The sequence below is a fragment of the Schistocerca americana genome, chromosome 2 (assembly GCF_021461395.2).
Source record: "Schistocerca americana isolate TAMUIC-IGC-003095 chromosome 2, iqSchAmer2.1, whole genome shotgun sequence".
NCBI lineage: Eukaryota > Metazoa > Arthropoda > Insecta > Orthoptera > Acrididae > Schistocerca > Schistocerca americana.
Window position 1 is genome coordinate 130,923,672 of NC_060120.1, and position 13,169 is coordinate 130,936,840.

Sequence of the window (13,169 nt, forward strand, 5' to 3'; positions counted from 1 at the left end):
TATGAGTAATAAAACAGTAACTTATGTTTTAGTTTGTAGGAAACTTCTAAATATCACAAACTGATTGCAAAGGCTAATCAGAAAGACCCTAAGAAACACTATATCTTTACTAGTTTCAACACTATAGTGATGCATACATAAGAATGCGCCAGCGTGATGCATTCTTTGCATGTCCTCAGTAAGTGCTCTGTCTCTATCTCACACCTCATGATCCAGACGTTACCTCTCCTGGTAACTGGCAACACTATGGTGACCACTACACTGGGCCACTATTTCTGCTTTTGACTCAACGCAGTAGAACTTATATGCTATGAAAACTACTGCTGTCACTTCATAACTTACTACTTGTCTTCTTTGCTTCATGGCATCCATAATGGGCACTATATTAGCTAAGAAATTTCACCGCACCTAAAATAATATGAAAATGAGTGCTAAATGTTCATGCGCAGCCTGAAGAGCATCCTTCAGGCAGTGTTGCAGAATGATGCTTTTGACTGGAGCTTCATGTGGTACATTGCTCCTCCCTACTTTGCTTCACCCCTCCATGCGCCTTCTTATGTGAACATCATTACGAGAGAGAGAGAGAGAGAGAGAGAGAGAGAGAGAGAGAGAGAGAGAACATGTCTCACTTAAACCAAAACTACCATTCTGCAATTATTGCCACTACATATGATTGTACGTGGCATAATGTAAAGATAATGAAAGACAATAGAGTGGATACCCACACCCTTTAAAAATATTGCAAGACATGGCAAAGGCTGTATGTACATGTGATGAGGTATTTGCAGTTCAGAAAGCTGGAAACAGTTGCTATTGTTTGGAGTGCTCTGGTATGACATTAGCATTGGCTGAGGAGCTTAGCAGCCGGAGTAGGGAGTGTTAAATAATCCAGAAGGCTCCATGTGCCCTAGCAAGCAGGCAGTGGTGAGTCTCAATGATAATGTACACACCACAGCATGCTAAAATGATTGTTTTTCTTTTCCAAAATTTAATCAGTAGTTCTTAATATCAAAATGTGTGGAATATTTATGCATCAGGCAATTACAAATTAATTCATGTTAGCATAATATTTCACGAGACATTATTTGTTTTTAATATATGGAGTTCGATGTCTTCATTATTAGCACTGGCATGTGATCTATTATGTAACTTTTTTAATTACAGGTGGCTGAAATTTGTAAAAAATATTACAATAATAATGCACGTCACTAGAATGTAATTGCAAGGCATGGAAGAGACAACAGCGACAGTCAGTGGAACATAAAATGAAAAAATTGTGAGTACAAGCCACAGTAGGCTGGTTTTATTGGTGGAAGATAGAGTAGCTTGCAGAGTCAATTGCAAAGATTGAGAAGAGACTGTTTCTAGTGACAAAAGGGTGAGGTGGTCTGTCTCCACGATGTGAGTAATAAAGTTTGTGACTGACAGTTGGGCAGCAAATGGCTGCATAGAGTTGAGTTCTGTGACTGAGCATTGTCAGAATTATTCAGTGAGAGTGAATGTGTAGTGTTTCAGGATATTTGTAAACATCCCAACACACCATTTGAAAGCCGTCGAAAAGAGGTGCTCTCGAGTAAGTTGAATAAGGATAAATGTAGTGAGAAATGGAAACTGTGTGTTTTCCTTTCTTGTATGCGGTGAATGTGGAGCAGTGGTGGAGCCAGCGAGAAGGGGACCAGTAAAAAATTGTATTACAACCACTGGTTGTCTGGGAGTCATTTGTGCCATGGTGCAGCAAGTGCCTGAATCCAGGAGCCATGGAGTAAATGACGCACCAACAAGGGTGTAATGAACATTTGAACAGCAGTAGTTTTTTATCTGTGTCTGCTCTCTCAGGTCCTAAAGTACGCATGTACGGACATATTTGAATGTAGTCAAGAGAGTGGTATTACCTTAGCAATTGTTTGTTGTGTTGTTAAAAGAAATAGTGAAAATGTTGGGCAAAATATACCCCTGTTTGTGAGAAGTGTGGCTATTTATTTAGTAGTGCAGTAGAGAGAACTGGAAGCATTTCAGAAATCTTCACCGCAGTTGGACCGACAGGGAGGTGGCACGGAAAGATCCGGACCACCAAACAACTACTCTGAGAAGAGAGGATAAAGGTAATACTACTCTCATCTGGCGGTGTATTAGGGTCAGCAAAATACTGCCCAGTTGTATCGCCCAGGGACACAACTTACCACTAGAGCTGGTATAAGACCCACCACAAACCCTACAAAATACATCAGCAGGAGAAGAGGGAAAAAATACACCCCAAACGCAGATGGACTGCTAAGTTTTATAAGGAAGAGTGCTAATACACATTAACAGTCTGAACCATTAATTTTCTATTGCAGAAGATACTTTGGGTCTGCTTTGTGAATTTGGCTGTCTGCTAAGGTTTTCTAAAATGACTTATGCCACTAATACAGTTGTGATTTTAATTAATAAATAATTGAAGTTAAAAGACATTCAATTTGTTGCCTTACTTATTTGATGTAAAAACTCCCCATATTGTTTTACTTAAACCAATGTTAACAAGTCTGCAAAGAATTTATCAACTTGTCATTTTTTCAAATAGGAACTGTTTTCAGCAGTGGGCAGTCACTACCCACATCTGACACACCAAAATCTGATACACCCAATCGTGTAATTATGTTCCCCTCCCAAGAAACAAGTGTCAAAACGTGGAGGTAACTAGCAAACTACACATAATGGCACACAGTTGAAGTATTTGTGATCTTTCCTGACGAGGATCTGCACATTCAATTGCAATCTACAGGTATTTTATTGCACTATACACAGATCTATAGATTTGAAAATTTACCATTAAAACTAAACATTCCTTCTTCTTCAAGCTAAGTATAAATTCAAGGGCCAGCAATTAACCTCTGTTATTTGTTTTTTTCTCGTATTAATACAATCACAACTGAGTACAGTTGAGAAAACACTACTAGTGCGATCTCGCAATTGACAGCACAACTCATTTTTGGAAGGACACGTCGATGTAAAGAAGGTGGCTTGTGGCCATGTTCTAATTAGAGATGCAATAGTCAGTGCCTGTATAATTTTTTGGGAAATAGGCGATGATAAAAACTTCTTTTTATATATAACTATATCTATTTGAAATTTTATTTTTGATGAGCATACACAAGGACTGCAGACAACTAAATCACACCCTCCTTTCCAGACATTGTACAGGTGAAGTAAGAACGACTATTATGTAGTCTGTTTTGTAATGAAATAATCAGGATATCTGGATGTGGAATGTAATATGTGACTAAGGGGAAGTGATTTTTGTGACTGTAGAAACTCAGAATCAAATCTTTTAATTGATGCATTTTCTTAAGTGGGCACAGTTGACTGATGAAACTGTACTGTAATACTTAAGTATCTAATACGCTCATAAGAATGGAATTTTCTGTAGAAGTGTAATTCAGAAAGCATGAAATTTTTTGTTACATGAGTAGAAATGTATTTATAATCTTCAAAACACTATGTTATTTCAAATGATAACATTTTTTCCATTCTCACAATTGAAAACTACCTCTTAACAAAATATAATCTGTGATTATAGAAACAATTTTGTTTAGTTATAACTGGAGTTACTTTACTGGATGTTCAAATGGTGTTCCTTGGCAGAACAGATCTAGGAGAAGGAAGTAACTGTGAAAGGAGATATAGTTCATTATGTATTGGACACACACACACACACACACACACACACACACACACACACAGTGTTTTCATACTTCTGAGACAATTGTTTTCAGATTCTAGTGCATCTTGTCAACATTCTTTACATGCTTGTCTAAGGAGAAGAGTGACTGACATATTGTACACTTCTTTTCATTTTAGAGCAACCATGATTACAAAAATAATCGCCAGTTTCAGCCACACACCGCCCATCTCTAGACTCTACAATATGAAAAGAATAATCTACATCACAAACTTAAAATCTGTAAAAATTTTATCAACTTTATTTGTAACTAGCTGTACCTGGCCACACATTGCTGTGCCTCAGTCTGGTTACATGGAAAATTGCTATATATGTATTGAAATGGCACATAAATATGTCCTACCATTTCTCTCTCTCTCTCTCTCTCTCTCTCTCTCTCTCTCTCTCTCTCTCTCCTCCCCCCCCCTCTCCCCTCTTCCATTTCCCCCTGCCTATATGTACATTTCCTCCCACCTCTCTGTCCATATTCTCTTCTTTAAAAATGGCTCTGAGCACTATGGGGCTTAACTTCTATGGTCATCAGTCCCCTAGAACTTAGAACTACTTAAACCTAACTAACCTAAGGACGTCACACAACACCCAGCCATCACGAGGCAGAGAAAATCCCTGACCCCGCCGGGAATCGAACCCGGGAACCCGGGCGTGGGAAGCGAGAACGCTACCGCACGACCACGAGATGCGGGCTATTCTCTTCTTTCTTTCTTTCTCTTTCTCTGGCAGTAAGCCTTGTTTATTGTTACTGTAAGTTCAGATCCTATGGTAGTAGAATTCTTACGATAAGCTGTTGTTATGGTAGGCCAAGTTTGAGTGTTTGTGAAATGGCTTCTGGTGCAGTACACCACTAAGACAATTTCTCTCTGCCACTATTGCACAGCTATGCCGCAGGGTCAGGTAATAAGATAGGAGAATGAAGGTTCTACAACACTCCAACAAATTAGTGACAAAGCCACACCAATGAGTTAAAAGCGTTTACTTATCTTTGTGACTTGTTGAATAACAAGGCCTCCAACACTGCATGTACCATAATAAAAAATGTCCCTCAATGGCTAAGTGCAAATAACCTTTGGCAAATTTCTCAGTACATAGCAAATGCAATTTACAACAACTGTCTGTTCACTTCTAAGAGTTCACTAAATGATGTTCCCTGTCTAATTCAGCCTCGGATGATGATCTATAACCAAGGGGGTGAGAGCTGCTTTTCTATCTTCCAAGCAGGCTTCTGTCCACTGTTGTCGGTCACTGGCGTATTGTACTCTGCCGGCAATTGGCTGAGGTGAAGTTGATTTCTTCATACTCAGCACCACCTGCGGCACTGGCAAAAACTCGTGCAAGTGGCAAGTCTCTAATTGCACTGGCACCAGCTCAAATCTTTGCACCTGTGGTGCTTTTTCCCTGGTTATGTCTTGTTCTGATGACATAGCATACAAAACTGACTGCTTAAAATACTGCTTACATTCATCACCTGCTTTCTGTGCAGTTGGCCATTCCTTATGTTCATTACCGAAAATAAGTAATACTGCTACTTGTCAATTTAAGCCATCCGCATTTCTGTGCTTCTTCCCAAGTTCATGCGTGACTTTAATATCAAATTCACTTAGTATTACTGCCCATCGCTTCTATCTATTAGAAGGATTCTTTAACATCAACAACCATTTTAATGCCACATGATCTGCTATTACTCTACACTTTTTAATGTACAGATAACATCTGAAATATGTGATTCCTTAAATAAGGCTTAAAATCTCTTTCTCCATTGTGCGATAATTTCTTTCTGCAGAATTTAGTTGTCTTGATGTGTAAGCTACTGGATGTTCTATGGCTTCTACCTCCTGTGACAGCACACAGTCAAGTGCTGATGCATCACATGATACAACAAATTCTCTATTAAAATCCGGAAAGACCAATATTGTACTCCATCTTAAAACTTTTTTTAGCTCCTCAAAAGCATGCTAGCACTATTCTGACCACACAAATTTAGTCCCTTTCTCAACAATTGTGTCAATGGTGTGACAATACCGCAATCATTTTACGAAGTGGCAGTAATAGTTTGTGACTCCTAAGAACGATTGCAACTCCTTTACATATTCTGGTATGATAAATTCACATACAGCTCTAATTAATCTTGCAGTATGTATTTACTCCATCTTTACCTATAATATGACCTACGTATGCTACCACTTCCATCACAAAATTACACTTTTCTCCACTCAAAGTTAACCTTGCTGCTTTTAATCTTATGAATACTTCCCTTAATCATTGAGTACAGTGTTCCGTACCACTCCCATAGACGATCACGTAATAGAGAGATACTAGGCACTACCACGGTTTTAAACTTCTGAGTACTCCGTCCAACAATCACTGAAATGTTGCAGTTACATTTTTTAATCCAAATGGCATTGTTTTGAATTGGAAATGTCCTCACATTGTCGAAAATGCTGTTTGTGGCAATCCTGCAATGCAACCTCTATTTGATGATAACCACTCCTGCAATCCATTGCTGAAAAATATTTGCATTGCCCTGAATGGACCAAAGTTTCTGTGATGTTTGGCAAAGGGTAGGCGTCTTTTATGGTTTTCACATTTAGGTGTCTGTAGTCACAACAAAACCTACATTTTTGTGTTCCATCCACTGATTTTCTTTTGACACGATGGGTATTCCTGCCCTCCAATGCTCTATTACTTTCTTCAATAATCTCATCTTTCAGCTGTCAATTGAGAAATTCCTGCAAAATTGGCAGCAAGAACCTAGGTATCCTGTATAGTTTGTAGTAGACTGGTGATTCGTTCCCAGTTGGTATGTGGTGCTGTGTAACATGTATACCTGGTAATGGCCCTTTTGAAAAAAATAAATCCTTTTTTTCCATCCATTCCATATTGCTTCCCATTAGGCACTTCAATTTTTCTCTTAATCCAGTTTCAATGGTGTCTGGCAACTGTCTGTGGCTGACACCCCTCTATGTCCCATTCTTCTTCCTCCAGGATATCCATATTAGCGATTACCAGCCCCTTTGTTAATCCTATGTCCTCTGCGCTAAAATTATCTACATAAGCAGGTACCTTCTTCACACCCTTTATTTCTTTATGCATACAATACCTCTTTTAACTAAGCAAATCGTATCATCTAATACTTTCCTCTAATGGTTCCATCACCTATTGGCAAACTAGAATCAACAATGATCCCAAGCGATTTCCCAGTATCCTTAGGTACACAATCGTGTGAGTCAAGTCTTAGTGTGGTCATTCATGGTGACATCGCTACACCAAATCTAACTCAAAAATTTTTCCATCATGTTCCACACTATGTTGCGAAGATCAATAATGGCACAATGCTGACTTAAGAAATCTAATCCCACAAACATGTCATAGCCGTCACTCATGTGTGGCAAAATCTCTCCACACTGTTTAAATTGAACTGTATCCAGGCAAAAGTTTGTGTCCATCAATCCTCACGGAGTGAGATCTTTATCCCTCACTCCAAGATACCTGTATCGTGGTGAGTCCCATTGCTTACGTTTCACCAGATCACTACTGGTGACTGACACATGCATCCCTGTGTCCAATAAACCCTCAACCCAGTTTTCCTACTATTCTACCTATCACACAATCCTCCTCTTCACATGATTTCATAGCATCCAATCTTACTGGGAATGACTGTAATGGACCTGGAGTTACCACTTGTAACTAATGCCTTATTCTTCCCCATTGCTCTACTTCTAAAACTATTACTTCCTCTCACTTAATCCACAATGGCCTGAGGCTGATGACATGCCTCCTTAAATGCCCGTTCATCCACACCTGAAACATTTATACTAGCTGCAAATACTATCTGTTTACCCTGTACTCTAGTTGACAAATCAATATCCTCACACTCTATAGCTCACCACAAAATCCGTCAGACCTCCTGTCCATACATGTCCTGCGATTTCTGCATGAAACCACTTTAAAAAATTGTTTTACAGTTCCCATATTTTTCTTAGTTATTACCCCTAATTGTTCCCAAGCAAAGCTCCCTTAAGAGCTTCTGTATGTCATACATAAGTTTTATCTTACCCTGTTAGTCTCAACTTTGCAACATTCAATAATTCCTTATCAGACCAAACTTCCATCTGTGCCATATTTCTGAGGTCTCCCACAAAGGTCTGCACATTCTTGGTTGCCTTGCCAGAAAAAGGAGCAATTAAACTTGTGATTGACAAATCTACAATCCTTTGTGATGACTGTGATTCTACGAACCCATGCAGCTCTGTGTTATTTGCTGTTAGTCATGCTACCTTTCCTAACAATACGTATACTACTTCTGGCTCCGACATCTCGCGTCTCTGGCACTGTCAAAGCTTTGTCCTTGACAACATTCATTTTGAGAACTAACATTCACAAGACAAGAAAACAAAATCTATTAACTTCATTCTTCCATCTAATCATAAGCCAACTCAACTCCCAAGAATTGCCCAGCCATATGCCCCCAATGATTACAAGTATAACATTTTACTTGAACTCTTTTTGTACAGGGCACTGAGTGACCCTCAAGGTTCACATCTAACAGGCTCTAAACAATCACAACTTCCATTACCTCTAAAACTAGACAAACACACTTTTCCTCTACTTGGAATAAAATCTACTTTACAAAATGCTGTCAAAACTCTTCTCTATGACCAAAATACAATACACAATTTTTTGGACTCATCGTACCATAGGCTGTAGGTTCAGACATTGTTCTAAGATGGCGATGTCAATGATCCAACATCAATCCCTTTGATTGTCTCCTATGGAGAGTGAAATGAGCATCAGGCCGACAGTGGATTTGTTCAGCTAACTTCTTTATTCTGGCCATCAGCGTAGTGCATCAGGAAGAGCTTGGTGGAGGCACCCAGTCTCCTCTCATGTGAAACAGTAGACGTCTGGCATTGCTGACAGTGCAAAGAGCAGAGCCAAGCAAAGCATCAGTCAAATGACGATGTCGGCAATGTCTCCGGCTGCAATCATGATGACAGCGTGGCACAGCAGGCGATGGCCATGTTCGTAATTGGAGCACCGAATACATCATCTTTCAGATAAGCCAGAAGTCACATGGATTAAGATCAAGTGATCTGGACATCAGGTGGTAGAGAAATGATGAGTGATAATTCTAGCAATTCTGAAATGCCTCTGCAACAGCTGCTTCACTGGCTGTGCTATGTTCAGGGGAGTACCATCTTGCATAAAAATAATCCTACTCACACATCAACACTGTTGAAGGTTTGGAATGATGCTGGTGCGCAAGACTCTTGTAGCATTTACCCATGGCAGTACTGGTCACAGTAGACGCAGAACTCATTTCCTCAAAAAAATATGGCCCTACGATAAATAATGCCAACATCCTGTGGTGAGCAAGCTGGGATTTTTTTACTTTGCCTCTTGTTTTGCCATCTGCCTCCTTGAAATTCATTTTTTTTCACACTTATCTAATTATCCACTTATCTAATTATCATTAACATGTGTGAGTATAATCTGCATTTTCAAAAAAGAAAAAGGTTGGCCCTTAGTCTTAAAGAATATACCACCAGATTAATTTTGTGCTTAGTTTTATGTATGTAATTGATTTTCTAATTTATTTTCACTATTCCTAGTTAGTAACTTTCATTATAGGGCAAAATCAGTAATTGTTTCATAACTTGAATTCTAGTGTTGACTTATAAACAAATATAAATTCTGTACAAATCATAAACATTTGAAAAACGAAATACTAGTAATTATAAAGTATCTATTTCGTCCCATCCGAAAACATGTTAGCAAAGTCAGCCCTTAATTTATTCCAAAGTAATTAACAGTTTTGTCAAAATTAGTGTTTGTATAATGATATTTGTTAATTTCATGATTTAAATAAATAATTCAGCCTAACTCTTGTGGTATAAGAAACTGTTAAAAAGTTAATTTAATAGTTAAGTTTTAATTGTAGTTCCTGTAAATTGAACTTCAAACAATGTGTAGTTTCAGTACCTATTATTGTGGGGATATATAAAAGCCTGATTTTTGGTCCCGAGTCAGTCAGCCCACGGCCGAGTTTCAGACAAGAAACCTGTGTTGGTTATAACAACAACAATGCATCAACTTAACTGTGAAATAAGTGCAACACAATTAGGCTATGTGTTAAGACAATAACAGCGTCTGTTCGATACACACTGCAATATTCTGCAAGAGTTGTGAACTGTGTGGTTAGGTTTTTACTGCTTTTTGATGTACAACAGTAAACTATTGAAGCAGTATGTGGATCTTCACTTGCAACCTATTAATGAGACTTATCGAAAGTTAAACAATAGTGCACTGGCCATATAACTGTGTATTATTGGGGGTTATGAACATTAAAAGTAAAGAACTGTGAAACGCAAATGTGCACCTGTCAGCTACATCATTTGAAGTAGTCAGTGTTGATCTTCCAACCCCATTTTTCAGCCAGTGTAGCAATGCAGTAAGTCGACACCAAGGAAAACAAATGAAGAAATAAAGCAAGCGAACAAGACAATCCCACACCACAAAGTCATCTTCGCATAATGAAGTGGTACTGGTTGATGTGTATGGGGATTTTCCGTTGCCTGCATCCTGCTATTCTGCTTATTGACATGTCCCTCTACTTCGATGTGAGCAAGAAATTTCAGAGCAAATGTTTGTCTTGCTGACAGGTCAGTAGGAAGTATCTCTTGAACATGAGTTGTTTTGTATGGATAATAATGCAGGGTGTTTCATAGGATTTTATGCACCATTGTTGCACGCATGTCCAATGCTAAGGTAATTCCCCACACACTGAATGTTGGCGCACCATCGCTCAACTCCTTTTGCAATGCTGTGGCCACATCTTCGACAGATGTCTGATCAATTGCTTTCCTCCCTCTAACTCACTGCACTTCAAAAGAACATGTCTTCTAGAATGTTGCAATCATTTTCTCTAGACATTGGACCAATGCCTTTTTTCTTACTCCTGAGGGTCCAGAACTTCTGCAGAGCTACTGGTGCACAGTCACCATTTTTGTAAAAGAACTTTACCAGCAGCGTACGATCCTTTATGGAGACAGTCATGTTCGGTGTCTTGAATGCAAACTGAGGAACAGCCATGTGCCACCTGTGTATAGGCGCACATATTCTGACACTTAATAGTGCCAGCTATTAGTCAAATTTCCATGATTTTATTTTTTGTTCCATGGTGTTTCTCCCTGTGTCAATAACATGCTGTTCAAATTTGACATCATTCTGAGCAGTGGTTCTTTTCCCACAGCATTTTTAAAGTGGAAATTTAATTATAGACACACTATGTATATAATTATATGCCAAATGGCACTCCAGAAGGTACATAAAAAAATGCATGTATTCAAATGCAACATTGTGCCAAAATTTCAAAGTAATCGGAAAAAAAACTTTCAGAGATTTACAATTTTGTACAAATGAACATTTACATGTTTGTTTATATAGATTAATGTAAAACAAAAATAAGCATCCACAAACTTCGTATACATATGTCACAGGTGACATCTGGTGACCTGAAAGTTGTCGTACTAAATGTAAGGACAGCAGGGAATCAAGTTAACACAGACACATCATAGCTAGAAGACATGTGACATCAATCTACAGCCGGATACTGCCCTGTGCTGTCTGGGTCATGTTGCCTCTGTTGAGCATACGGTCAGTAATGTAAATACCTCACAACCTGAAATAAGAGTCCCATCAGCAGCTGACAACATGTATATTCTACTAAATCATTCCTCATTTTCTGTTTTGTAGAAAAATCCTTTCTACCTATAAATGTTTTTTTCATTGCTTTTATATATTGTAGAATATAATTTTGTTTTTAAATTTTCAGTAAAATGTAAGAAACAATCAAGGCGCACACAGCACACTAGAATTTTTTTAAAAAGTTCTAATTCACTGTAACTTCTATGTATATCACCTAGTTCTCTGGTGGTGTTCTTACTTTAGTATGATATTGCTTTTTTCACCAAATGGCATCTATGATTTACAGGAACGAACAGCATGTATTTTTATTTTTACTTTACTTTAACTGCAAAAAGAATTGGCAAGGATTTTAATAGATTTTATGTAGTAACTTAAATTTTCCTTTTCCTTTCCCTACTGTATGGATAATGTAGGCCTGAAATCTATAAAGATTATCATAATGCCGATATTGTCAGAGATAGCTTGCTTGGTTGGATTGGAGAAGGGACCAAATCACATGGTCATCAGTCCTTCCGACCTTGGAATAACTAAAACCGATAAAACCTCACACTATAAGAGGGAACTACAATGGCTATAAAATTACGAACTATTGATAGAGAAGGAAGGAAGAAGGCGGAAGAAGAGGGAAAGAAAGTGACTAATGACGGGCATGCAGGAAGAAGCACAGGTAGACAAGATACACACTCAAGATAAAACAGACCCATAAGGAAAGGAGTGGGAAGGCAGAGGGCAGGGGTGAACCACCAAGCCCAGTTGAAGCCAGTCCAATCGGGGCGAAGGGGGGAGCAAGACGGCCAGCCATCCCCTCCACCCACTGATAAGTTGAAGGTCCCACCCTTAAATACAGATCCCGGGTTCGAGTCCCGGTCGGGGCACACATTTTCAGTTGTCCCCATTGAGGTATATCAACAACACCTGTTGGCAGCTGAGGCTTTCAATTAATTATCATTTATTCTAGAGAAGCTGCACAGTCATCAATGGTATCTGTTCTTTCGAGAGCAGTTATTATCTTCATACATAGTTAAAGGCTACCTGGCCATTGACCTTCGCCTGTGTGAATGTGCACAGTTTGCCCGAACTCTTACGGGAATTATCACCTTAGTGTGCGTGAGTAATGAGTGGACGGGCAAATATCTATTGGGCACATTACGTATGTAGTTGTGGACAGTTGGGAATGTGGATCTCACGGGAAGCATGCAAGGGATAAGTCCCTGCAGTTGCATTATTTATCTGTGTCCTCGGTGGCTCAGATGGATAGAGCATCTACCATGCAAGCAGGAGATCTCAGCTGTCCCCATCGAGGTATATCAACAACACCTGTCGGCAGCAGAGGGTTTCAATTAATTATCACTTAAATGAAGCAATAAAAAACCCCAGAATGCAGAAATCATAAAACTAGATCAGGCACTGAGGCATTGTCGGCTAACGCCATGAGTAGTGAGTCAGGAAAGCTAAAAGTTCGTTGCAGGGTGGCTAAGTTGGGACAGTCCAGTAAGAGATGAACCACAGCCAGCAGACAGAGAGGGGGTCTTCACAACGGAGGAGATAACTGTGAGTCAGCCGAGGCGAAGCCGGCAAAGGACGACAAAGGCCTTACGAGAGGCCCGTAAGGAGGACCGCCACATAGTTGTAGAAACCTTTATTGCCCTGAGCTTGTTTGGCGAAGAAATAGTGTGCCATTCTGCATTCCAAAGTCCCAAAACCCAACATTCTAATGCCGAGCAAAGGTCTATTTCCGGAATGCTAATAG

General features: G+C 39.2%; 1 protein-coding gene across 2 annotated transcripts in view; it reads right to left on the reverse strand.

Annotated features, from left to right (window-relative positions):
* The window catches only part of LOC124594205 (TBC1 domain family member 20), a 121,374-nt gene that overhangs the window by 94,688 nt on the left and 13,517 nt on the right, over positions 1–13,169 (reverse strand). The gene's annotated exons all lie outside the window — the stretch shown is intronic.